General features: G+C 44.9%; 1 pseudogene; it reads left to right on the top strand.

The window, feature by feature from the left end:
• Positions 1-798: 798 nt before the first annotated feature.
• On the top strand, positions 799-13,070 carry LOC115475810 (annotated as a pseudogene).
• Positions 13,071-14,020: the final 950 nt, after the last annotated feature.

Genomic DNA, 14,020 nt, shown 5'->3' with positions numbered 1-14,020 from the left:
TAAAAGTCATACTGTTTATATTGGTTTACGTTGATCTTGCTTGTAAGATTTATGCCATTTTAAAAGGGATCTCAGCCCGAAGCTCTCTCCTTAGTACGCATGGAGGCGTATTTTCAAAGCACTTAGACTTACAAAGTTACATAATCAGTGGAACTTTGTAAGTCCAAATGCTTTGAAAATGAGCCCCATGGAGATGCAGTGCATGCCCTGGCCTTGCTTTTATCTCTCCATAAATGTTTTGCTCTTCAGGCACATTTGCTGACTTCAGCTTTTCAGTTTTTTTCTTTTTTAAATTTTAATCTAGAAAAAAGTTTACATTTTATTTCTTTTTATGCTTATCTGTAGAAAACAAAATCTGAGGAGCAGAACCTTTTGGTTTGCAGCATGCATTAGAAGTTAGAGTAGGTGCTGAAGATCTGCAAGTTTCGAAGACATCTGCATCCCACAGTGAATATATCATATTTATTTGGATTTATTTACCATCTTTTTGAAGGCATTTACTCAAGGCGGTGTACAGTAAGAATAGAACAAACATGAGCAATAGGCAATTACAGCAGTAAAAATATTCAAATAATACAAAGTATGGCATTGTATACTACTTAATGCCAACACAATACGTAATAGAACATTTTAATTAATAGTGAAGGATAAAGCAAAGATGGAATATGTACTGCGCTGGGCATTTTCAGACTTAATTCAATCAGTGTTGGTTACGTAGCATCTGGTGACTCATAGCTCTGGAGGAGGGGCAATTTTGTTTTGAGCTGGATAGTAGAACCTAAGTTTACCTTGGGAGCTGCGCTGGGCATTTTCAGACTTGGTTTGATTGGTAACTGAGGTAACTATCCTGCTCTTAATATCTTCCTGATAAACTATTGCCTCCTTTATTCTATTTCATCAACTCAAAAAATCAACCAAAGAAAAACCTGTCCTTTTACTTGCAGAGGGGTCTATAAGTTCCTTATCTGTCTCTATCCTATTGCCTATATTGCACAGTGATTTTATATTTTTATTCTGGTATTGTCTTAAAGGGATTTTAGAGAATTGTGTTTTGAATATCTGTGCTAGTGATTTCATCTTTTTATGCTGGAATTGTCTTAAAGGTGTTTTCATTGGAACTGTGTTTTAACCTGTGCCAAGTGTTTTAAACCTGTGATTTAATCTGGTGACATTGAATCTGATGTCTGTTTTCATTAGAATTGTGTGTTGAATGTACACTGCGAGAGACTTGATTCAATCATTCCTTGTCCTCTATACCAGACCAGTCCAGACTAATGGTTATGGCCATCTACCAGCGGAAGGAGACAGAGAAAATAGTTCCAAGTAAAGCACCCCTTAAGGGTATCGTGCAGCCTGGAACGTTCAGTATTTTCTCTGTCTCCTAGTGTGGATGGTGGACGGATCGTGCAGCTGCTGTGGATTGCTGGCTGGTAGCTCCTGTCCCAGATTCTTCTGGTGACTGTGAAGCCAGGGTTGTGCTGGTGTAGCCATGTTGGGGCTAGTTTTAGATGATACTCAGTGGTCCTGAGTTCCTCATCTGCCAGCTAGGGTGATATCCAGTGACCCTGGTTCCCTCCCCTACCTCCTCTGGCTGTCTTTCTAGCAGGGTGATGGTTGATTGTGGCATGGAGTTTCCTCATCTGCCAGCTAGGGTGATATCCAGTGACCCTGGTTCCCTCCCCTACCTCATCTGGCTGTCTTTCTAGCAGGGTGATGGTTGATTGTGGCATGGAGTTTCCTCATCTGCCAGCTAGGGTGATATCCAGTGACCCTGGTTCCCTCCCCTACCTCCTCTGGCTGTCTTTCTAGCAGGGTGATGGTTGATTGTGGCATGGAGTTTCCTCATCTGCCAGCTAGGGTGATATCCAGTGACCCTGGTTCCCTCCCCTTCCTCCCCTGGCTGTCTTTCTAGCAGGGTGATGGTTGATTGTGGCATGGAGTTTCCTCATCTGCCAGCTAGGGTGATATCCAGTGACCCTGGTTCCCTCCCCTACCTCCTCTGGCTGTCTTTCTAGCAGGGTGATGGTTGATTGTGGCATGGAGTTTCCTCATCTGCCAGCTAGGGTGATATCCAGTGACCCTGGTTCATTCCCCTACCTCCTCTGGCTGTCTTTCTAGCAGGGTGATGGTTGATTGTGGCATGGAGTTTCCTCATCTGCCAGCTAGGGTGATATCCAGTGACCCTGGTTCCCTCCCCTACCTCCTCTGGCTGTCTTTCTAGCAGGGTGATGGTTGATTGTGGCATGGAGTTTCCTCATCTGCCAGCTAGGGTGATATCCAGTGACCCTGGTTCCCTCCCCTACCTCCTCTGGCTGTCTTTCTAGCAGGGTGATGGTTGATTGTAGCATGGAGTTTCCTCATCTGCCAGCTAGGGTGATATCCAGTGACCCTGGTTCCCTCCCCTACCTCCTCTGGCTGTCTTTCTAGCAGGGTGATGGTTGATTGTGGCATGGAGTTTCCTCATCTGCCAGCTAGGGTGATATCCAGTGACCCTGGTTCCCTCCCCTACCTCCTCTGGCTGTCTTTCTAGCAGGGTGATGGTTGATTGTGGCATGGCGTTTCCTCATCTGCCAGCTAGGGTGATATCCAGTGACCCTGGTTCCCTCTCCTCCCCTTCCTCCCCTGGCTGTCTTTCTAGCAGGGTGATGGTTGATTGTGGCATGGAGTTTCCTCATCTGCCAGCTAGGGTGATATCCAGTGACCCTGGTTCCCTCCCCTACCTCCTCTGGCTGTCTTTCTAGCAGGGTGATGGTTGATTGTGGCATGGAGTTTCCTCATCTGCCAGCTAGGGTGATATCCAGTGACCCTGGTTCCCTCCCCTACCTCCTCTGGCTGTCTTTCTAGCAGGGTGATGGTTGATTGTGGCATGGAGTTTCCTCATCTGCCAGCTAGGGTGATATCCAGTGACCCTGGTTCCCTCTCCTCCCCTTCCTCCCCTGGCTGTCTTTCTAGCAGGGTGATGGTTAATTGTGGCATGGAGTAACTTGTCTCCCCTGTGGGGTTCTTCTCTTCTGTGGTGGTAGGTATATCTCTGAGGTGAGATGAGGAGGCAGAATCATTTGTTGTGGTTAGGGCAGAAATGTAAAAGGAATGATGAAATCTGTTTTATGCCAGCACTGGCCTTTTAGCCACTCAGGTTTCCTACCACTTCCTTCTACACTGATGTAACACTTCCTTTGCATCCCCCCCCCCCCCCCCCCACCCCTCATATCACAGCAAGGAAAAAAGATAAAACGCAGGCTAGAAGCAAAGAGTATAGATGCAGCTCTGACATGTATTGTCACGGTTGTGCCCATGTTTCGTGCTCTCCTTCTTCTTGCCACCTGGTGGCTGCAATGAGCTGTCTGGTTATTGTCACCCGCTCCAGATTTCAGCCCAGTCTGGTCGGGATCTTCCGGGCTGCCAGGCTTGCTTGTTCTGTTTGAACCTACACAGCACCCGTAGTTTCCTGGTGATTGCTGCATCTGAGCCTCAGCTGCTGCTGGGCTTATTAGCCATTCTGAAACCTTTCTGCTTTGCCTTTGCATCGCCTAAGGCCCTGAGGTTTGTTGAGGTGCTGTTTGCACTTTTGCTCAGTCTAGTTCTTGCCTGAAATTCTTGTCTGGTTTTAGTTAGTCTATGTTTAGTTTAGGGTTTGCTTGTTTCTTAGTCTTGTTCCTTGTTTGCAGTTCTTTGTGTAGTTTGTAGGTTTTTTTTGTTTTTTTTGTTACATTTCTACCCCGCGCTTTCCCACTCATGGCGGGCAATGGAGGGTTAAGTGACTTGCCCAGAGTCACAAGGAGGTGCCGGGAATCGAACTCAGTTCCTCAGTTCCCCAGGACCAAAGTCCACCACCCTAACCACTAGGCCACTCCTGTCTTCAGTGGCTGCTAGCAGCTTTCAGTTCTGTGTCTTGTTAGTGTTTTGTTCCCTGTTTAGTGGCTGCTTGCAGCTTCCAGTTTCTGTCCCCTAGCTTGTCCTTTCCCTGCCTTGTGTTGTATTGTCTGTTTGTGAGTCCTCACCCTGTTTCCTACCTTTTTGCCCATGGTCATTCCTTTCCCCTCTGACCCTCAATCCCTGTGCTGCGCCTAGCTGATATCCAGTCCCGACCCTGTCCAGTAAGTCCTGTCGGCTGCCTGCACTCAGGGGCTCTACTCCTGAGGAACGGCGGTCAAGTACAGGTGAAGTCTCACTGTTAGTCAGAGTTCTGCCTTGCCTCTGGTGTGGGGTGGTTTTGCCTGCCACTGCCGCTCCTCGGCAGTGGTCCAAGGGCTCACAAACCCAGTTCCTGCTTTGTAAACGTGACATGTATCACCCGAGGCTCTGGCATATGTCACCCAAGGTCCTCTAAAAGACATTTTCTTACAGTTTCTGCTCCTCTATTTAAACTGTGTGTGGTGCAGTAAGCCTGTGCTGGTAATCTCAACTGTTTTGAATGTGTTCTTGCTCCAAAATAAGTCACATTAATCTGTGGTTATACCTGTTCTTTCACATGGTGAGCCACTATCTGCAACTAGTCAAGATCTTGAAAGGAAGCTTTCACTTTGGGTGAACCCCCCCCCCCCCCCATGCCCTCTCTGTTCCATGCCAGCATAACGCCTCATCGTCATGGGTCCTTCCATGTTGACATGTCTGTGGTCCACTGGTTAGAGCAGACTGAGTACCAGAGAAGTTGGGGTACACGTTCCACGGCTGACCTTGGGCTAGTCACTCAACCTTCCATTGCCTCGGGTACTAACTTTAGGCTGGATTTTACTAACACGCCTTAGTAAATAGGCCTTATTGGCAAGAAAAGGCCTGCATTAAATAACATTCATTAATCTAATATAATTTGCTCCTCCAACGTTCCAATGTGTCTCACTGGGATCGTAACCATTTGCTGACGTCACTCTCCTCCAACGTTCTCCCTCCCTCCCAGTTCCAGGCACCCTCCCTCCGATTTTTAAAACTCATCTTCACTTACCACGTCGGGGTTACGGCGGCCGGCAACAGCGGTACACAGCGTGCAGCCTCAGCCCTTCTCTGTCAACTCTAGTCCCCGCCCTAATTTCATGTTTCCGCAAGGCATAATTAGTGCACACGGGACACACTACACTCTCTCACTCACACAGACACACACACACATTCTGTCTCTCAATCACACACTGTCTCTTTCTCACACATACTCTCTCCTAACAGTTCCCTAAAACCATAAGTGCCATTAGAGGACAACCTTGCGTCTGTTTCATTTCATTCAGAAACAGGCCTGTTTTACTAGTGTATTAATGTACCGTTGAAAGGCAGCTTAGCAAATACAATACTTACCAACTAGAAACACATCAGAATCAACACGATCATATCTAAATCTGCACTACCCAAGCTGCAAAGGACTGAAATACAAATCAACATACGTATCCAGCTTTTCCTACATAAGCACACAATTATGGAACGCACTACCAAAAGCCTTGAAAACGACGTACGACCACCCAAACTTCCGGAAATCACTAAAAACTAACCTGTTCAAAAAGGCATACCCCACCGATAAAACATAAATGCCTGATCCCTGCAACACAAGAAAACTAAAGTACGTAATGGACAATACTCAACTCTTCCGATGTACGTTTCCTCAATGTGGCCATGCCACAATAACTTTATCTTACCATAACATCACTTTCTATTTGTTCTCAGCGGAGTCTGCAAACGCCTCTCCGGTACTACAAATAGGTGGGGAAATGTGGGATACAAATGTAACAAATAAAATAATAAACATTTAAAAATGCATTTAATGCAGGTTGGTAAATCTAGCCCTTACGTTGTAAGGGCTCATATCACCCCTCTCCTCAAGTCACTTCACTGGCTTATCGATCAAGTACCGCATACAATTCAAGCTTCTCTTATTAACCTAAAAATGCACTCAATCTGCAGCCCCTCATTATCTCTCTACCCTCATCTCCCCTTACGTTCCTACCCGTAACCTCCGCTCACAGGACAAATCCCTCCTCTCAGTACCCTTCTCCACCACCGCCAACTCCAGGCTCCGCCCTTTCTGCCTCGCCTCTCCCCATGCTTGGAATAAACTCCCCGAGCCCATACGCCAGGCCCCCTCCCTGCCCATCTTCAAATCCTTGCTCAAAGCCCACCTCTTCAATGTCGCTTTTGGCACCTAACCATTATTCATCTATTCAGGAAATCTAGACTGCCCCAATTTGATTGACTGCACTTTTTTGTCCTTTAGATTGTAAGCTCCTTCGAGCAGGGACTGTCCTCTGTGTTAAATTGTACAGCGCTGCGCTTTATAAATGTTAAGTAGTAGTAGTGATCTGCCTATTCCACCTGAATTTAACTCTCGAGCATGTTAAGGTTAATGATTAAATTTAAATTGTGCTGGCCCTGTCAGAAAGGAGAGTTGATCTGGTTACTTACAGCATTTGTTGCAAGGGCTCAGATTTAATAGTACCATAATTAAAAAATGTTTTCTTTGTCAAAAGGTATCAACACCCCCACCTTTCTCTGCCACTCATGGCAAGGAGGTTTCCAGTTACCGTATGTGGAACGACAAATTTAGCAGCCAATAGTAACTCCAATACCAGACTGGATGGACCGTGCAGGTCTTTTTCTGCCATCATCTACTATGTTACTATGTAATACCAACCTCGGATTCATATATCCAGTCTTTGCTGTCCCCCACAGAAGGAGCTTCAGGGCATGTCGCCAACTGACTCTGACACACTTACTCCCTGCCATGCCTGTCCTCCCCAGAACTGCCTGATCTGCACACGCTTACCAGATTGTGCACCCTCACTACACAATCCAGGGCTCATTTTTGTCAGTTTAGCTGGAGTCAAGTGCAACTGATGGAATTTTTATACTACAGTTGTCAGCCATTTGTTGCATACTTATAAAGCCTAATCCATTGTTCAGGTTTAGTATCCCCTAAACATCTGCTCAGGCTACTATGTACAGATACACTTAACATCTATATACCCCCTCAACCCCTTCTGTACTCTAGAAATAAGCCCCTTATCACCAATGATCCCAAACTGTACTTCCAGTAAACTCTGCCCCTAGAGAATCTGTCCCAAGTTGTCATCCTTCAGGCAAAGGACCATAGCTATAATGAAGAGGGTAGTCTGGTACCTTCTCAACCTGTCTGATTGAAAAATAAGATCCCCTTTTTGAAACATTTGCAAAAATGTTGTCATACCCTTCTCCCCAAATTCCGTATTCTATTTCCCATATCTCACCTCTCAGAGAGGGAAAATTATACAGAATTTTGGTATACCCCTCGATCCTTACCTTTTGTTTTTTTTCCTTTTTCCTTTCCATCTTCCTGTATGCTAACAAGGTTGGATGCAAATGTTGTGCCCTTACAGAAGGGAAGATACCCATTCCTTGCCTGTTCCACTGCACCTGCCTATTTTGATTGCCCCCCCCCCCCCCCCCCAGCTCATATTTCTCCATCTACACCTAACCTGTCCTCCTTGGCAACTCATAATATTTCATTGCCTTCAAAGTGGCAGCCTTATAATCTTAAAATGAGGGGCTGCTATTCCTGCCTTTTCTCAATAGTCATCACCAACCTCTCACACTGTTTCTTGCTGCCTTCCTATTCTATATCTATTTGCTTCATCGCCTACCCAGTTTTTTTTTTATAATAACTGTGGGGCTTTAATTGGGATCATATTGAATAGAAACAGAACCCTGGCCAAAATAGTTACTGTTATAGATGCCAGCCATTCCCACCAACTCGACAAATTCCATCCATCTCCCCAGATCCTCCCCCACTTTCTTAAGGCAGAAAACATATTTTCACTTTATAGCTAGCTGCTGCAGATTACTAGTAATCCAAATACCTAACCCCACACTGATCCACTTGAAAGGGCACCACATCCTTCAGATACTGCACTTTCCTACCTTTTGCCATGGCTGAAGACTTGGTTATATTAACCCTTTAGTGTCCAATGTTCTCGTAATAAGCCATATGGGAACAGATTGATGGGAACATTGGACACTAAAGGGTTGTTAATCATAAAATGAGAAACCCTAGAAAACTTCCAAATGTCCTTCAGCGATGGGAAAACCTAAACCTGCAGGTTCTTCACGTGTATCATCCACATACATCAAGACCTTGTATTTCTTTGCTTCATGCACCCTTTTAATATCTGCATTCCTACGCACACAACGTGCAAAAGGCTCCATGTCTGAGGTAACTACAGGGGTGAGAGTGGGGTATTCTGCCTCAGTGCCCTTCTATAATTAAAACTCTTCAGACTGTCCTGCATTGACCAGAACAGCTGCCCTAGGCCTCTTATATAATGCCTGCACCCAAGTCAAAAATTAATCACCTAGACTGATAGGGTGGGGTGAAGGTATCTCTATGCTTTATTGGAGAGTACCAGTCTTTTCATATCCGTAAGTAACATTAAGCACCACCCTCGTATTATTGGAGATCTGCCTCCCTAAGACAAACTGTGTTTGATTCCCTGCAAACTGCTTTCCGAACCATGCTCTGTCCTGTGAGCTAGAGTTTTAGCTAGAATTTTAACATAGCAATTGAGGAGCAAGATAGGATGCAAACTGTTTCAGAAATCTGGGTGCTTTCCTTCCATGGGGATCATAGTAGTATTTGCTCTGTACATAGAGCTTGGTAATTGTGTCTTAACAATGTGCCATTTAATTCTTCTGACAGACAAGGAGGCGTATTTTCAAAGCACTTAGACTTACAAAGTTCCATAGGTTACTATGGAACTTTGTAAGTAAGTGCTTTGAAAATGAGCCCCTATGTAACTTTGTAAGTCTAAGTGCTTTGAAAATGAGCCCCAAGGTATCTTCTAGTGAAGAGCCATTCTCATGCTGCAAGATTGACCACAAGATGGGCGCATAGAAGCTAAGGGTGGCTCAGGATGCCATAACTCCCTGAGTCGGCCCTGGCTAGGTAGACTGTTGTTCCTCCTTGGAAAGAAACTATGGGAAACCTACCGTTTGGGATCTGCCCGGGTACTGTCAACCCGGAGTGGCTACTGTCAGACAGGATGTAGAGGTCATTGAACCTTGATCTCACTCAGAATGGCTTTTCTTCTAGTTTTATCAGATGTGTGCTGGAGAAGGTACAGTATAGAGATCAGATTAAGGAGTTTGAGAGTAAATTTTCATGTTCACAGACCATACAGGTCTTCATCTGCCGTTATCTACTATGTTACAACAGCAGCCCAGTCTCTTTAATCCCTCCTTCAGAGATCCTCGCTGCTTGTCCCATGCTTTCCTGAGTTCTGATACAGTCCTTTTTCACCTCCACTGGGAGGTTGTTCCATGTGTCCATTACTGTTTCTAATTGTATCCTAAGTGTGTTCCATTTCATCCGCAACTTCTTGTTCCAGAGCCTCCTTTCTATTGAAAAAAGTCTGACTTCCATGCATTTATACCTTGGAATTATTTAAATGTCTCTATTGTCTACTGTTTCATGTCTCTCTTCTAGGCTACATATATTTAGAGTCTTAAGTCTGGCCCCATATGCTATATGATAAAGACTATCCAGTGCTTTTTTTGTAGAAAAAAAGGTGCCGGTACTCATTGTGGGCGGAGTCACCACATATGACTCCACCCCTATTATAGCCAAAACCCACATTTGCCACACCCCTTATACCAGCCATAGCGCATATAAACAGACATCATTGAAAATATTATACTAATATAGGAGAAAAAAAATAACGTGATTTTGTTTTCATTATAAATAATTTCTGTAAGCTGTTACAGCTCCAGTATACCCAGTGAAAATAAGAGAGCAGATGTAAATTCTCAAATTGGACATATTCCAGACACTAAAATGAAAATAAAATGATTTTTTTCTACCTTTGTCTGGTGACTTTGTTTTTCTGATCATGCTGGCTCAGTATCTGATTCTGTTGCTATCTGTCCTCTTAACTCCGTTTCCAGGGCTTCCTTTCCATTTATTTCTTTACTTTCCTCCTTTCTTCTTCATTTCTTGCCCTACATCCGTAAGTAAAAGCTGGGTCCTCCGCAGACTTGACTGTCCAGTGGATCCAGCTTCTGCCTATTTTCTACATCCATGTGCAGTTTTTCTCCTCACTTCCTTTTCCCTCATCTCATTTCCTTCCTCACTCTTCCCTCGCCTCCATCCATGTCCAGCATTTCTTCTCTCTCCCTTCCCTCTCCTCCATCCACCCATGTCTAGCAGCCCTCCTCTCCCCTGCCCTCCATCCACCCATGTCCAGCAACCCCCCCGTCCCCCTGCCATCCACCCATGTCCAGCGACCCTCCTGTCCCCCCTGCCATCCACCCATGTCCAGCAACCCCCCCCCGTCCCCCTGCCATCCACCCATGTCCAGCGACCCTCCTGTCCCCCCTGCCATCCACCCATCTCTAGCAACCCCCCCATGTCCAGTGACCCTCCGGTCCCCCCTGCCCTCCTCTGCCATCCACCCATGTCCAGCAACCCCCCCTGTCCCCCCTGCCATCCACCCATGTCCAGTGACCCTCCTGTCCCCCTGCCCTCCCCTGCAATCCACCTATGTCCAGCAACCCCCCCGTCCCCCCTGCCATCCACCCATGTCCATCAACCCCCCCCGCCCCCCCTGCCATCCACCCATGTCCAACGACCCTCCTGTCCCCCCTGCCATCCACCCATGTCCAACAACCCTCCTGTCCCCCAGCAACCCCCCTGCCCTCCACCCATATCCAGCGACTCTCCTCGTTTCCCTGCTCCCCCTCCCTCCAGCCACCCATACCCATCTGAGCCCCCCTCCCTAACTCAGTCCCCACCTGCCTACCAGCTCCGTGCCGATGACCCAGCCTTTAAAAAAAATCTACGAAGCGGCGGAACGGTGCCTCGCGTCTGCCTGTAAAAGAGGAAAAATCACTTCGTTGGCCTGCGTTCCCTCACTGTGTTCCGCCCTTGCGAAATAAGAAGTTACATCAGTGGGCGGAACACAGTGAGGGAAGGCTGGCCGATGAAGCGATTTTTCTTCTTTTACAGGCAGACGCGAGGCACTGCTCCGCTGCTTCATAGATTATTTTGAAAGGCTGGGTCATCGCCACGGAGCTGGTGGGCAGGTGGGGACTGGGTCGGGGAGGGTGGCTCAGATGGGTATGGGTGGCTGGAGGGAGGGAGAGCAGGGAAACGAGGAGAGTTGCGGTGGGGGATGGCAGGAGAAGAGGGTCGTCGGCACGGAGCTGGTAGGCAGATGGAGACTGGGTCGGGGAGGGGACCTACAAAAAAGGTGCCGGTACGCTGTACTGGCGCGTACCGGCACAAGAAAAGCACTGAAGACTATTGACCATTTTAGAAGCCATCCTCTGGACCAACTCATCTGGTTTACATCCTTTCAAAGGTGTGGTCTTCAGAACTATACACAGAATTCCAGTTGAAGCTCACACTGTTTTGATCACCATTTCAGGAAACAGTATCTAAATAGTTTTGAATGAAGAAGCAGCTGTAGTGCTTGAAAGATAGTCACAAGCATAGTAAGGAGGTTTCACCTACAACATATTTGTCCTTTATTTTTATGTATCCCAGTAGACTTTGAATCACACTATGTTTTCTTATTGAATTTTATTTTAATTTTTGATTTCAGATATTTTCTTGCCAGCATGTGATTTAGCAAGGGGGGCTATGCATGCGCTGGATAAGCAAGCCATTTTTTCTTGGATGCTAATCACTGCAGATAACATTTATGTATCTATTAAAATATACTTAAAACTATTTTAAAATTTGTTTATACGTTTTTAGGCCCCTCAAAGCAGAACTGTGATTAATCCTGGGGTCGCTGTGTGATGTTAAAGTGAATGAAGGGAGAACTAGTCACTTGGACAAGACAATGACCAAATCGCAACTCTTCTGCCTCTCCATGGCTCTGGGGTCTGTCTTCATGATTCTTTTAATCATCGTATACTGGGACAATGTGAAGACAGCTCACCTTTACCTGCCTACCTCACTTTCCAGACTTTTTTCACCTCCGATGCTTCCCATTGTTGTCCATGGTGAAGAAAGAATTACCTTGTCTGACATTGATGAGTTTCTAGATAAGTTTTTGAACTTGAGTTTGGCACAAAATGGGCAGGCAATCACACAAACTGAGCAGCCTCCTGTGTAGGTCTCAAGCAGGCCTATTTCAGGCAGCATGGAGAAGAGTGTGAGAGGTTACGATTGGTCTTCCCATGACATCAAAGGAAAACTTGACCAAGAAAAGGTACAGGCTGAGAGGAAACATACATTACGCCAATTCTGTGTAAACTCTAGCTTTTCTTTCCCACGGAAGGAACGTTCCTTTGATGACATTCCCAACCGAGAGCTGGATCATTTGATTGTGGATGACCGCCATGGAGTTATTTACTGCTATGTGCCAAAAGTGGCATGCAGCAACTGGAAACGAGTTAGGATTGTGTTGAGTGAGAGCCTGACTGATCGGGGAATCCCTTACAAGGATCCCTTGAATATCCCCGAGGAGCATGTCCACAATTCAAGCAGTCACCTGACATTAAAGAAGTTCTGGCATCGCTCTGGCAAGTTCTCCCGCCATCTGATGAAGATCAAACTTAAGAAGTACACTAAGTTCCTCTTTGTGAGAGACCCCTTTGTACGCCTTATCTCTGCTTTCCATGACAAGTTTGAACTGGAGAGTGATTATTTCTACCGTAGATTTGCCGTGCCTATATTGAAACGTTATTCCCACTTCACCAATGTGCCTGCCTCAGTTGGTGAAGCATTTTCTCTAGGTATTAAGCCGTCATTTGGTGAGTTCATCCAATATCTACTTGACCCTCTAACTGAGAAGAAATGGCCATTCAATGAACATTGGAGGCAAGTGTATCACCTCTGCCATCCATGCCAGATTGAGTATGACTTCATTGGCAAACTGGAGACATTGGATGAGGATGCAGTACAGCTGCTGAGACTTCTTGGTATGGATAAACAGTTCCAGTTTCCCCCAAGCTATAGGAATAGGACTGCTAACAGTTGGGAGGAAGACTGGTTTGCAAGAATCCCTCTGGCATGGAGACAGCAGTTGTACAAGCTTTATGAAGCTGATTTTGTTCTCTTTGGATATTCAAAGCCAGAGAATCTTTTAAAAGACTAAAGTAGGCCAAAACAAAATAAAAAAACCCAAAATGCCAAAAATTGGCCAACTTAACAACTTCCATAGCAAAAACAATTAAGTATATTTTTTGTACTGCATTTTCCCGATAGTTCTGTGTTATAAGACTTGTTAAACAATTATTTTATTAAATTTCCAAGAATAAATCTTTACAGAAAAGATGACTATTCACATTATTAATGACATATTCTTTACAATCAATATTTATCCAAGAAATCACAATCCTTCACTCATCTATAGTCCACTATTGGGGGCAAGTCTCAATTTTTAGGAAACTACTACTACTACTATTTATCATTTCTATAGCTCTACAAGGCATACGCAGCGCTGTACATGGTACACAAAAAAACTATAGAAATTAATTCTACAAACAATTACAATTAGAGGCTTATAGGAGAGGTTCCAGGGTAGTTACTTTAAATTACGGAGTTGACGTAATTACAATTCTTGAGTGTGATTTAGGTGTAGTCACCGTTTTAGAATCAAGAAATAAACTTAACTGTTTAGCTTCAGAGAATACATATTTTACTGAGTTTAGCTTTAATGCGCATTTACATGAGAAATTCAACCAAAATAAAGCATCCAATTGCAAAGCTTTTGGGCGCAATTTGAGAAATTCTTGTCATTTATTTTGAGTAACCCTGGAAACATCTGGGAACATTCTGACCTTATTATTCAGAAAAAGTTGTTCTCTAATGAGAAAAAGTTGTTTTAATATCCAATCTCTATCTGGTTGTAATATAAAAGTCACAATCAACGTTGCTGTTGTCATTCCTATATTATCATCTTCTAAAGTTTGAGTTAAATTCAAATCCATAACCTCTAATGGCTCTTCCATTCTTACTGCTTGATCCAAGTTCTTCTTTACACCCGATAACAAGTAATTTTTGCAATAGGAGGATAAGCTTGTTCTGGAATCTTCAATACTTTGGTCAAATACTTTTTAAATG

The sequence above is a fragment of the Microcaecilia unicolor genome, chromosome 8 (assembly GCF_901765095.1).
Source record: "Microcaecilia unicolor chromosome 8, aMicUni1.1, whole genome shotgun sequence".
NCBI lineage: Eukaryota > Metazoa > Chordata > Amphibia > Gymnophiona > Siphonopidae > Microcaecilia > Microcaecilia unicolor.
This window is presented reverse-complemented; position numbering and strand designations above follow the sequence as displayed.